Genomic DNA, 15,449 nt, shown 5'->3' with positions numbered 1-15,449 from the left:
TTGGAGGATTTTGGACGCCACCTAATATAGGAAAATGTTTATATGTTATTTATGCTATCAGATATTTGATCCATCGAAGGTAGTTTGACGATTGTACCAAGTAGCCGACGCCAAGAAACAATTGTTTAAACAAATTTTAACAGCTTTGAAAGACTAAGATCATGGACTTAAAGATATTTACACCGGACACAACGGACACAACGGGTTTAAAGCAAAAAAATAAAAATAAATAATTTGTTTAAAAATCTTAAAATCATATTACCTCCAATTACCCTATCTTGATCGGGCACGAACTCAATCAAGTTTCTCCAGCTTTACACGTTCCGAATTTTATCAAAATCCAAAACCAAAAACTACTCCAGGTATTGTGTTGACGGGCATACACACCTCTGTTCTGTAGTGAATATTATGTTCTATAATAACGTTGCGTTTATAGTAGTTTCAGTTGTTGGTTGTATATGTAATCACATTTTTAATTAATGTATCATTCTGTACTATTTTAGGGTTTACTTAGTCAAACAAAATTTAGGACATTGAAGAGGTAGGAAAGTGGTAAATCGTAAAAAACATCAATTTAATTTTTAACAATTCATTTTAACTGATGTTAAAAAACGCAATGCACCGATGGCAACGAAGCTAAATTGAATCATAAGCGAATGCCAAGAAACAGTTCCTCTTAAAATCATTTTCATGAATGTAGAATTCACTGTGGATACTTTCCGATAACGCTTTTTTGTGTCTTATTAATTTTGAAAGGTAATTTCATTGAAACAACATTTGGTTTTTGCACAGTTTATTAGTACGCTTTGCTACACAAGACACAATAAAATACGAAACAACACTACTTTATAACTATTCCGCCTTATTTTACTGAATCGTGTCAATTATTGAGGGTTTTGCAAAATTAGTTGATACAGTTAAAATGGCAATATCAGTTGTTGCTATCTTTCACAATGTTCCTATTAAAAATACAATTGAAGTTAAAACTTTATTTTTGCTTGCTATGTTGTTTTTTTTCATCCTTTTCTGCTTGATCTCAATCCTAACTTAAATGTATTCGTGATAACTGCAGGGTACAATAGTATGTTAGCGTATTCGAAACAAACCAATATGAATTGAACACATAGTGACCCATTTATGGGATACCCAGTAAAATCCACTAAATACGATCGTGAAAGCGCATTAAATTACATATAAACTAAGTAGTTAGTTAAATTTTTAACAACTCATAATAGTACCAATATTCAATAGAAGTCAACGACAACTCGTGTCGTATGTTTCGTGTGTTTGTCACATACGATTGACAAATGTGGAGGACATTTTGAAACGATCAGGAGATCCTATAAATGTTTTATCAAGAAATAGTAGGTAAAGGATATTTCTCAAAGCTTCAGTCAAGTTTGTTTGAAAGAGAGAAACTCTAAAAGGGTTACTTTCATTTTACCAGACCCGAATTATTTCCAAGTTGTGCTTTTAATTTCATTTCTCATTACTTAGGTCTTGAGTTTGCCACCATACACTCTTGTTTCATCAAGGAAATAGTTTAAACTAATACTTTTACATTTTTTATTTTAAACTTTATTTAAATTGAGATCTTGGCACACAATATGTAGGCCTATATACTTAGTACAGTAAGTGTTTTTATTTTATTTTAAATACATCAATTTTCCAACCGTCCTATTGAACCGATTTTAACTATTGAGGTGTAATTTTAAAGCTTATGATATAGCGCACATATGAATGGTTATCAAAAATGAAATTTCTCTTAGAGTCTCTCTCCGTTACTTTTATTTCTGGATTATATTCCTAGAGATATCTAGCTATGCCACCACTTTTCTTAACAACGGTTTAAATATGGATTGTAATTTAACAGCTGTCCCTTCGCTTGAATGTATAACCACAGTAAACTAGATAGTTTATGAAATGTATTTTAATTAGGCTTCTCTTTTGACAGCTTTGTCCTGATTTAGGTATGTAAATCACTCGTTATAGTGTACATCTATAATCAACAAATGCGTTGTAACTGAGTAGCTATTCACCTAACTATGCCGCCAAACAAACATAATCTTGAAAACGTAAATAGGTATTGCAGTGGATTCGGTTTGGCTCAGATACAAGTTTTGAACCCTAAATACTGCAATCCTAGCACAGGTCACGTTGTACTTTTATAATTCTTTTGATCTCAGAACATGTAATAACGTTTTTCCAATGCACCAACTAAAGATTTGTTCGTATTTGATCGTGCTTAACTTACTCTGAAATTTAAATTGTTGCATTTTGACTATAAATATGAATCTTTACAACTTGTTACTAACATCAAACGTTCAAGCAAATGTTTGCGATCCCAGAACAAGTTATAGCATTTCGCTAATGTACCAACTAAAGTTCAATTCGTATTTAATTGTGTTTAACCTTCTCCACCACGTTCAAATAGGATCTCATTTGATTAACCTTAGCATCAACACCATATTAATTTACGTGGGTTAATATCTCATAGTTTTTCATCCCCAAGCATCAACATGTTATATACTGTAAATACTGGGTTCAAGAGGAGTGTTTGAACTCAGCTTCTTTGTATTCAAATGAACATTCCGCACAAAGAACATCTGTCTTGCAAACACCAAGTTATTTATCATGCTATGTTCGATTATTGTGGTTGGTTATACACCAACGCGGGTAGTGTTGCTTAATAAAATAGTAGGCTAGTTCCATATTTAGATGTGTATGTGTATTCCCTTACAAAGATGAAGATATAAATGATTCTGTTATAAAATCCAAGGAAACTTAGCTTCAATTTTGAAATTTGTCACTGATTTTCAACTACATTGTAAAAACTAATATTAAGGAACTAATATAGTGTAGTGAAAATTTTAGTTCGGATATTTTACCAATGATAAATAAACAATTGATTTATTATGATTTGATTCCGATTATTACCATGACATACTGGGTGTTTTAAACGCAACTTAATTATAACATACTGTGTGAGGAATAAATTAAGCGAAAAAACAAGCTTATGTGTTGACATTCCTGTTATATTTACGTTATTGGCGAACAGTCAATATGCATAGTTCTATAAGGCTTAGTGTGATTGTGAATTCATTGTAAATTAGACTCGCCGTGGTGTTTTCAGAAGCTAAAATAGAGTATGTATTTTAGATTTGCGTTTAGTTCGCTTAATGCATATCTGGTTTCCTTAAATGTATATATTAATTCGTACACTTTAATCAACAATTGTTTATTTAGAAGGTGTTGGAATCACACTTTGGAACCTTTCTTGTTTTAATACAAATTCTTGATTTTTAACATATTCGTATAACATTTATAGCTTGGAGAATCGTCATTTTGAGTATTATTTACAATTAATTCCTAATAACATTATAACTCATAGCTAATTATACAACAATGCATGTTGATCGGCAATGAAATAAATAAAACAGGGATACTGACATACAAGCAGTTTTTGACCTTAATATGTGTCTCCCAGTACGAATAGTTTGGTCAGGGTAAAAAACACCTTGTATAGCTAGGTTTTATTGAGCTCAAGTCTAATAAAAATACACTAATTATCTTCAATTAGTTAATAAAACAGCTTTCAATTTTATAAAGTAAGTTCATTTTGCTCTCTCCAGAGCATAATTTTTTTGAGCTCAAGTCTAATAAAAAATACACTAACTATTTACTCTTTAATTAGGTGAAAACCTGCTTTCGATATTGTAAAGTAAGTATATTTTTCTACTCTCCAGACAACAAAAAGAATACAAGCTGTAAATTGAATGCACTTTCTCTTTAAAAGTTGAAAGAAGAATAAATTAAAAACAAACATCTCCTCTGTTTCTGCGAAGCGTCTTCAAATAAAAGTCAATTTATGTAATCGCATTGCTATATTTTATGAAAATTAAAATCCAAAGAAATATTTTATCATGCTATATGTAAAATAGTATAATACAATTTATACTATAAACATTTTATTTCATCAATTCCACTCATCTATGAATAAACTCAGCAAAACTTTATCAATACTTAATACAATTTAATTGTATCAGTTTGTATTGTTCAAGCAAATGTAACAAAATTATGTACTCACATTAAACTAATCTTTTATGTATTATATGTAACTGCTAGGTTGAAAACCTTTTTAATTGGAGTTTAAGTTTAAACAACAATGTTATATTGTCGTAAGGAATACATGGGGTTTACCCTAATGAACCAGTTCAATCTATATATATAGTAAATTTGATAATGACGAATTGGAGCAGATATAGCAAAAATACTAGTACGTTTAATAGAAACTTATATTGTTTTTACCTTAAGGAAGCATAATGATTGATATTTCTCGATAATGATGATAATTTGGCTCTTTTATCAGTTGAAAAACGATCTTTATAATGGGCTTTTTAAGTGGGTTTGAAATACCTTGCTGTAATATGAACAGATAATCTTTTGAAATAACTCGTCGATGCCACAAATAAGCTATAATACTTTCGAACCAATCGAGTAATGAAAGCTACCACAAAATTTAGAAACGGTATAATTGACGTAAGTAGCATGAAAATGTTAAATATATTTTCAATGTTGATACAATTTGAATATACGTTTAGCAACTGGCGATTGACACTTTTTTAGGGACCACGGTTTCGATTTAATGTTCTTTTTTTATATCAGTATGTGTAAAAATCCCTCTTTTTTTCATGGTGTCGTGAAGAATCAACACATTCAAGGCCAGATATAATATACACGAAATGACAATTCGTCTTATTAGCCAGGACTCACCATATGCAGGTGACACCATGCGCTCGAATTAGTATTGCAATTCGGCCAAATCGTTGTTTAATGTTTAATATTTTTAAGTCAATATGTTCTAGTATGTATTTGTGAGGACTCTTTGTAACACCAAAAGTTGTCCTTGTTCACAAAAAAATATGCAGCCAATTAATTTATCTTTAGAGTATACTAAGAAGTTCCTGTGTTGAAGATATTTTATCTCCCTCATCTTTAATACTAAATCCATTCAATTTTAAAGGACCTTAAAACAATAGATATAGTTTGCTTTTCAATATCTAAAAAAATATATATTGTGTAAGAATCAACTTACTATTCACTTGAAAACACTGACATAACCTAACCCTAAAATGCCTAAAATTAAAACCTTTAAATAAACCTTTCGGTTCCTGACAAATAGGGTTATTTGAAGAACTTATCTCCATAAGTCCTTTTTTATACTGGTAGTTGTTATGGTATGGATAATAAATAGCCTAACCATATTCTAGCATAGAATATCCAGCCATTGGTAAAATATAGACCGGGAATGTGTTATTGCTGTTCTTTAGTTGGCTAACTAATCACAACAAACATCACACAACAACTCCTGTTGTAATGTCCCTTTAATAATAAATAAAACTTAACCCAAGCTGAACCAAACGTGGTTAAACCTAGCTTGAAGACATCTAATTTACCTAAGATTCTAAGGGGATATTAGTGGGGATATCTAATGTAAACAGGTTTCCCTAGTATCTTACTCTCTTTTTTTTTTTTAAAATTATCCTATTGTTATTTCGATATTGAAGTGATTATCCGCTAAAATTAAGGCCGCTCTGATCTAAGTCTTTGATATGATCAAGCGTCTAGAGCAATATAGAATGTTTACTCTTCCGCTCTGACCAACGTGACATGTTGATGTAATAAGCTGACCTCGTTTATATTGACCTCAGCCGTTTGTTTATACTTCCGGCTCCTCGATGTGTGTCAACCCAATAATTGCTTCTAATTACGTTATTTATATTCACATTTAACATATTACACAATATACAATATTTTTTTACCAAAAATAACAAAACCGTTTGTTTATTTATTTAATCCTGTGTTCATTGACAAAAAGGGTACGATATAGAGCCCCTGACAATAAAACTGTAGAGACCAAAAACTACTATTCACAATTATATAACAAATGATTTGAGAATGAACTAATAGAATGATTTGACGCGATAGCTCGGTTTACAAAGGTTCTTTTAAAGTTCAGATATTCATCATTAAAGATTATTTGATTGTTAATAAAAAATAAAAAAAACCCCACAAACGTAGATTGTTTCTCGTAGATTCACGTTCTCACAGTGTAGATTTCTATTCTCGTAGATTTCTCGTAGGTTGGTTTTATTATTGTAAAGCATATTTGTATCAACAATAATAAAATTTTCAAGAATAACGTATGGCCCACAAGACATATAATTTTAAGTATGTAGGGATACAGAACAACAGTAGCTTTTATTTACTAATAATCCCGTTGTATACATTATCCTTTGTCAGTCAACATTCTTCGTTTAATATATCTCTGTATCCAAAAACTTATAAACATGATTCCAATCAGATATTATTCGTTAATATGGCTGTACTGTAAGTGCGTTTAAGAGAAAATGTAAAGCAAAATATATTAAAATTTTGTATATAAAATAAAATATGCTTTACATAGATAGCAATGCGTGCTTCAGTAATAAAGGCAAATTTTATACCATTTTCTGCCAGTAAATTAAGAACGTTTTTGAAGGAGATGTTCATTTGCAAGGCTATGATTTACTTTAATGCACAAACTTTCCCAATAAGGTCTTAATTAAAAATCTCGCAGTTTTTTTATGAATACAGGAAAACTATTTCAATTTAGCAAACAATTTTTATTTGCGAAAACAGACCCTGAAAATCACTCCAAAATATAATGAATCAAAAACTTTAACTTGTTTGTAGTTTATTTTCATACAAAAAACTGTATTTAGAAAAAAACCTCATTTATATCGTAATATTTTTTTTAACATCATTAAAATCTGTATGGGAGTAAATACGTAGTTCCATTGATTAACGATGGGTTAAAAATGATTAAAAAGCTACTTTCTTCTTAGTTTTATGAAACTCTTTTGGAACCAAGCTCAAAAGGGAGGCAATGAAATATTATGGAAAAAATATTACTGACACAAAGTGTTTTTGTTCTTTTTCAAAATATTAAATTATTTTGTTTGCAAATATTACAACTTTTTATGAGTCATCATATTAGGATTTGCTGTTTTAGTATTTTTTTCGTAATTATGAAATGAAGGCATTGATTACATTATTGTAGGTCTTGTGGTAAGTCCTAGATCCGAAACCATCTAGGCCATATATGTGTGTGCGTGTTGAAATTTTAGAATGTCAATCAAGGACAAAGTAAGAATATAATAAACCCAAATCGACAAACCTCACCTCCAGGGATTTAACGTTGTGTCTAATAATACGAATTCGTTTACCAACAGAGGTTCTGGAGCGTAAACAATTTATTCAGTGGTGTCAGAGCTTGTGGCGATCGGTCTGGCGTACAACACAGCTTAGTCAATAAATCAACAAACCTACTTGTTTGTTTAAGTGATTTTATTTAAAATATGCGTGCCAAGGTTTGTATATTTTAAAAGTATGACTAGTAAACTGTTTAGCTTAATACTGTCGAGTTAATTTTTTTACCGTTTAAAATTTATGATTTTTTTTAAAACATTTCTAGTATTTTTTACATTAATTCAATAATACGATGAGTAAACTAATCATGCCTTGATAGAAATCAGCCGAGATATTTAACCCTGGTCTTCCACGGGGTGTCAGCACCGTCGAAGTTGATGTAATGATCATCGTATTGCCTCCTCGTCCTCGTGAAGGAAATAGCTTTACACTTGTCAGCTTTATCATCGTGTAATACTATAATGCGAAAAATAGTTAAATATTTTTCAATTTAACATGTGCAATATACTCGTTGTACGTTCTTTCTAGTCTTACCTTGCAAATAATTGAACACAGCGTTATTAGGTATGTTCACTTTTATCTGTCAGCTAGTTTTTAAACACAATACACACAAATCCCAATATCGGGAAGGACGCTGCAAGCACGTAAGAACGCTCCCGCACTTTTCAAATGTGGCAAGAGAGCTGGGAAAGGGAGACTCGAAAACGTTGGACCGCTAGACTCATCGAGACTCATCAGTCAGGTCCAACCGTGGGTGGAACGGCGGCACGGTGAGGTTGTTTACTATCTCACTCAGCTTTTGTCAGGTTACGGCTATTGTTACTCGTACCTGCACTTGAAGGCCAATATGAATTCACCTGACTGTATTTACTGCCCATGCATTCCGGACGGCGCGGAAGACACTTTCTTCCGCTGTCCACGATGGGATATGCTACACCAGGAGGCCACTCAACATCTCGGGGTGCTGTCGGTTAAATCGATTTGTGTGACCTAGCTGGAGGGTGAGGAACACTGGGACAGCTGGTCGCACTTTGTCCGGAATATACTTCAAGTGAAAAAGACGATTTAGATGGTATCACAGTCTAGATCGTGTAAGAAACTAACTGACAGGCACGGAGTAAGCCCTCGCGGGCGTAGGCAAACTCGGCCTAGTTCTGATGAAGTGCGACAAGTATTCCCAGACTTGTGCCCGAAGAGTAGAGGAGGTTTTTAGTGGGTAGACTCTGGGTCCTAAAACCGTTATGCATTTTCCTACCTCTCCTTAAAAACCATACTATTTCCAATAATTTATGGTTTGACAAATATATTTATCTTTCCAAAACATACACTAGCAAATAAACCTAAAAACCCTATCAATATAATATAATTTGCCTAATGCGCATTAAGTTTTTGAACTTATTGACTTTTATTTATGATCACATTAAAAGCGCATTCATTCTCAGCACACTGAAGATAAACATGATTGATGCATCATTGAGTAATGCCACTTGTAATTATTATTAATTTAAACACATGATTTGCATAGCTAATTAACGGAAAACCTCTCTTCATATGTCATTTAAAATATTGAAACTATTGAACAATATAAAACACGTTATTCTTGTCGTTTAAATCATAACAATTAATATTATTTATAATTAGCATTAGGTACATTTTACTTGACTTTGTCACTAATATCACACTTGAACCAAAACGCAAATACATTAAAAACACAAAAAGTAAACAATTTATTACATATGGGGATAGGTTGTAAATATGTCAAATGTTTAACTAAAGTTGTTGTTATAAAGTTGTAAGAGAACATGTTTGTACATTTACCATTGCGCGGTGGTTCTAAGTTACGTTGCCATTCATCCTTTCTTATAAATAGAGGATGCTGAAGCTGAAATACGGGGATAGGTTCCATATACTCTTCAATTAAATTATATGTTAAAATCTAATCTACATTTAGTAGATAAATTAGGTATATTCCTTTTTATTAAAACCACATTACAAATTTACTCGCTCAAAAGAGTAATTAAAATCAAATTTATGTCATTTTTGTACAAATTTATTTATTGCAACAAACACGTCAGGGGCAGCTACAGTTGTGAGCTAAGGTAAGCATCGATATGTTTAATATTGACGATTGTTAATTTTGTGGCTGTAGTTTTTCCATTACTGTAATATATTTATAACTGGTAATAAAACCTAATTGTTTACAACAAAATGTATTGTAATGGATATGTATGCATTAACTAAAAATATATTTAGGTTGGATGAGTATATCGTTTGTACAAAATATTTACCACCTACAGGTATTTATTTGTCTTTAGTGGTCACATTGGGATTTAACATGTTTAATACTTTCGTTCTTTTAAAATTCTCGCTCATTATACAGGGTTATTACAAATGATGTTCCTGATTTTGATTATAAATATTAGTGGGTTAATTTGTTTCAAGACTATTTTAGTTGGTACCATTGGAAAGAAAAACTCATAAAGTTTCATTTACATTGGTTTGGGTGCATATCAGCTGTTTGTCAAGTCAATTGTTGTAAGTGTTGTGTAATGGCTGAATTTGAAGGCAGGAAAGCTTTTTGCCAGTTGGAATACTACATTAACCAATCTGTTATTAGTGTGCAACGAAACTTTAGAACCAGGTTTAACGATTATCCTCCTAGTAACCACTATATTGGGAAGTGAAACTTGGAATTTAAAAGAAAAGGCTGCATTTGAATGTTACTTGTAGTAGGGCTGAACTTAACAATGTGCTGCCTGAGATATGGAACGAGCTCGGTGGTCCGAATAATGACACACCCCTGAACTGGCCTACAAGATCTCCGGATATCACCCCCTGATTTTTTTTCTTGTGGGGATACATCAAAGATAAGGCGTACACACCACCATTATCAGATAGCATACTTGAGATCCAACAACGGATTACCAATGCTATCGAAACAATAGACCTAGACACACTTTTCAAAGTCTAGCAAGAGCTTGACTACATTATTGACATCTGTCGTACCACAAGGGGTTCCCGTATCGAGCATTTACAGTTCTGTGTATCTGTGTCGAAACTTTTTGAGTTTTTCAAAAGTTGTAACCATTTTATTTCTTTGTATAACAAATAAAACTATATTTTATGTATGTATGAAATCATGAACATCATTTGTAATAACCCTGTATTTTTATTTCCCTCTCTAAGCCTACCAACCACATTCTAAGGACCTATGCATACTTTTTTTCACTTAAGTAAAATTTTATTTATTGATAAACAACAATTAATTGTGATAATTGAAACAAAACAACATATATCTTAGTTAATAATCATGTAGTTATTGTGATCCAGTCAAAATAAAATATAAATTGCTGCTACAAATTTGGGAATAAACATATAATTGAGAGAAGTGATATTCATCAGCATCGTCCCATGCAACATCTCAGACGCAAGCTCACTAACTGTTATGTTGCATTTGATCGTAAAACATCCCATTAGCTCTCTCATTATGGCCTCTCTGGAATTCCTTCCCTCGTTTTTCCCAGAAAGCACTTTACATGAAAATAATTCCCTGTTGCAACGGTTTTTAGTCTTCAGTAAGATTCTTAGTAGATAATTATTATAGATTCTATAATTTCAATATTTCAGAAAAACTAAATATTATAATATACGATATTGTAAAGCTTTATTTAAAATGTAGTATAATACTTTTTTTCTGTGGAACATTTCTTTCTACTAAAAAATTATTTATTTTTATACCATTTGTATGTTAAATACAATCTTACCGTGCAAAAATTTAAATATGCTAGAAAACCACCTGATAATTTAAATGATCAATTATTAATATTGATGGTTAATAAATTATTATATAGTTTTTTTTTATGAATTGAAAAAAAATATTTGATATGCTATCCTTTTATTTCTAAAACGGTAAAAACTGAGATGTGGACTATTGAACCATATAAAACACGTTATTCTTGTCCTTTACCGCTGAAATCATAACAATGAATATTATTTATAATTAGTATTAGGTACATTTTTCTTCACTAACTCACTAATACAACACTTGAACCAAAATGCGAATACGTTAAAAACACAAAAAGGAAACAGTTTATTACATATGGTTTATTGGAAATATTATTGGAAATATAGTATTCACTTGCAAAGCCTACCTAATGAATTGTGTACAATCTTTGAGCGTCTGGTTGCTAAATGCGGTATTAATATAAAATCAAACGTCTAAGCAGCTTTGTAAGATATACTTATTTTTATGAGAAATTAATAATTCTCTTCAATAAATAACAATTCTATTACAACTATTTTAAGAACTTACAGCACAACTAAAGAAAGCATTAAGAAACGTCATACATTAGTAAATTTTTATTATGAATTTTCAAATTTGAATTTTAAAGTCATTATAGAAGTTTATATTACACTAGCTGGCCCGACAGACGTCGTCCTGTCCTAACGTGGTTTTATGTCAAATGCTTGTTAATTTTCAAAATCTTGGTTGAAGTTCGTTCGCTATGCTCACTCACCTTTAGGTTGCAGCTCGTTCGCTGCGCTCACTTGCCTTCAGGTTAGCTCGTTCGCTACGCTAACTCACCTCCAGGTTGAAGTTCGTTCGCTGCGCTCACTCGACTTTTGCTTGAAAATTAGCTGTTGTCATAAAAAAATAAATCGTGCTGCACCCCGTTGGTAAACTTATTAACTTTTTAATGCTATTGAATATCACAGAATCAAATTGCTTAGTTGAACCAGCTCTTAAGATTCTTTAATTCCATTTAAATATGAATACTCATAAGGTTAACATGGGAAACTCCAGAGCCACTGGGGCGGAGCCCTTTAGACGGATCTGCACCAAACTTCACACAAACCATCCTTGAATAATGCTTAATAATGCTTGAAAGTTTCATTACAATCTGTCAATCGGTTTCGGAGTCCATAAAGGACAAACAAACATACATTGGATTTCATATATATAGATAACAATATTCTCATATGTATACTTATATCGAATTTGTTTTAAAATAGTAAACTTGTTAGAAATGTTTGGAAAACATATATGAATAAACTTCAACGGTTGCAGATAATTGATAAAAGTTACCCAACTGTGTCCTCAAACTTTTAACGAGTTGACCAGGCGCGGCCCGTTTTATGAAAGCTGTTCAAGTCTAATGATGCGATCAAAGTATTTCACTTGATATTTCGTTAAAAGTAATAAAACTCCAACTGGAAATATAAAACTGTTTAGAGTATTTCGTATAGTTTATTTTTATATGCAAAAGACGAGGCAAAGTGGGACGATAAAACGTCAAGTTAAAAATCAATACAATTTTTAAAGCCATTTTTACCAAACTGTAATTTACCAAACTTGATAAAACACAATAACTGCATATTTTACAATTAATAAAAATAATGATAACCGAAAAAAGTATTGGTCATTGTTAACTAGAAACTTAAATACAAATTAAACCATAAACTTTTTTAAGTTGAGCCTAAAAACTATTTCCATGCTTTCTAAATTTACTCGAAAATATATATTTCAACAAAATAAAAAGTTAATCTTGTAAAGTCAGAACCACTTGATTCCTATTAAAATACGAATCATATTTAACAAAAGAGTGTCATAAGAGGTTTTCTGTAGACGAGGACTGCGTTTACAAGAACACAATCCGAGAGTAGAGTATTATTACAAGTTTTGAAAAGGTTTATGTGTAAAAAGTGTTTAGTTTTATGGCAAATATAGTTAAAGAGATAAATTATAACGTTACTTTAAAATGTCCTTCATATTTTGATTATAATACTCATTACCAAACAGGGTTTATAACGGAAAGAGTACGGTGTAATTCTAATTAGAGTCTATAAAGTATTTTTGCGCCAAGCCATATAAAACAAAGTAAATACTACACATTGCCACCATTTAATACAGTGTAGAAATTGTGAACGTGATAACTCTACTTAAGAATATTTTAAATACATGTAATTGTCAGAAATAGTTAGATTTTCCTGTGTGTTCTACATAGTTAAAGATATCCTGCGGATAAAGAGTAAATTACTTCACAGACTACCCTTAGTAACCCTTAATATGGAAGCACCGCAATCGTATCCTCTCAGTTTATAACCCTTTACGTTAATGTTTAGGGACACCAATACTTAGCCTAATAAATACTGGTAATACAATTTACCCAATATTCTTAATCGTCTTAAATCTTGCTTTACTAAGAACTTTTGCTGCTGTTATACTTCAATTTAATATTAAAAGTATAAAAGTATAAAATATAAAGTAATATCAAAAGTAAACTATGTGTAAGGAAACATTGATATTAAGTGGTAATGTAAATAATCAGTTTGTTGACGTTAACGATTTTATAGGACCTTACTTTTTTATAAACGTAAGATAATATCAACTGTTCGGAAGTTGTGTTGTAACTTGACGCTGAGATCAGAGCTGGATCAGTTTCTCTCTAGAAGCGTTCCACTGGAAGCTCTAGTCCTCTGTGGTGGTTTCCTGTCTCTTTAATTATACACAGCTCATTTGGCATACATGTGGCCCCTTTGTAAACCTTACAACTAATCAGCTAGCAACTCATGTGCTGATTAAATAACAGCTACACTTGGAAGAACGGCAGTTAGCTAGTGTAGTTTAAATATACACATGAATGCACGCTAGGCATAATTGGATATATTTAGGCTGTTTAGATTGACTCTCTCTCTAGGAAAGTTTGTTAGCACCAAATCAAATTGTAACGTTACAAAGGTCTTCTAAGGATATTTAGTCTTTGAGTTGGCGATAGCCCCAAAACAAAGGCATCATCATCACTGGCTAATCATAATACGGATAGGCAATGTCAAATTATTTGAAAAACAAATGAGCTAAGTGGCATTTAATTTTATTTTCAAACATCTCAAATTAAAATTCAAATTGTTCATATATTTATTTAGTTTTTGTCCTACATTTAATGTTTTAAGTATATTTAATGTTTTAAATATATGTTTTAAGTGTTATAAGACGTTTCTTTTATTTACTTTCCGTAAATTTAATTAAACGTACATAGGTAATCAAGAATTTATTTAAATTTAGATAGTTACTTGTTATTTTCATTCCCTTTTGTGTTTTTGCAGGAAGTCAATTCTTTTTTAGTGTTACACAAAAATCGGGTTTCATAGTGAGATGCTTTACTGAGACTCATGAAGGAAGTATAACTATTATAGCAATTTCAAAACAAATCGTAGATAAAACATATTGGAAGATTACCAGTTATGTGTGACAGCATGAGTAGGCCTATATGTAAAATATATACGTGCAACTAAGACAATTTAGGGCTATGTTAAGGAAACGTTTGTGGTAAACATTATCCCAACAACAACTTCACTTTGCATTTGAACTGTAAACGCTGCAGGCTAGAGGCAGCCTCCGGAACAATGATTTGGACTAAGTCGAAGGAAACTTTGAGACACTTGTGGTGAAACAAATGTTGTTAAATTACATTGCAAAAAGGATGTTAAAATCCTCTTTTCATGTTGCTTTAGAGCTACCTAATATGTACACTGATTAAACATTTTAATCTTAGCCTCCTGTATATTATATGTTAAATAATTGAGTCAAGTTTATTGTACGTATAAGATTGTTTAGTTCTTATCAATATGTATAAACAATCTGCTATCACTCGAGGTGTTTCCGGATACAACGTATTTCGGGTTTGTGCCATTCGTAAAAAGGTCCTAAGGGATATTCCCTAAGAATAATAACCTACATTCTTAAACATTAATTTAACAAATTAATTAAATTATTTATAATTATTTATACTGAATTATAAATATTTATTTTATATTTTATAATTATTATTGTATTATTTTTTTATTATTAATTAGTTTAATAAATTATTAATTCCACTAAACATACTTCCAAAATGTGTATATTTTTAAATATCCCAAAACAAAAGATACGTAGTTTCATAAAATCAACAACGCTGGTATCACGTTTCTAACTGCCCACTTTTTCATTACCTAGATATGCGAGTGCTATGGGCAGTACGATGTGTTCAATGATTTATTGATACCCTTATTTTTAAAGTAGATACAGTATGTTTAAGTAATAGCTTTGACTATTGATACAACTTTAGTATCCAATAGGCTAAAAAAAAAACATTAAGAGTTTGCATACCATACAGGGCTAATGAGGCGACTTGTGGTTGAAGAAACTTAACATTGTAAGG

This window comes from Macrosteles quadrilineatus, unplaced genomic scaffold (genome assembly GCF_028750875.1).
Source record: "Macrosteles quadrilineatus isolate MER2022 unplaced genomic scaffold, UCM_ALF_1.0 Scaffold_1__1_contigs__length_201487025, whole genome shotgun sequence".
Lineage (NCBI taxonomy): Eukaryota > Metazoa > Arthropoda > Insecta > Hemiptera > Cicadellidae > Macrosteles > Macrosteles quadrilineatus.
Note: the sequence above shows the minus strand (reverse complement) of the source record.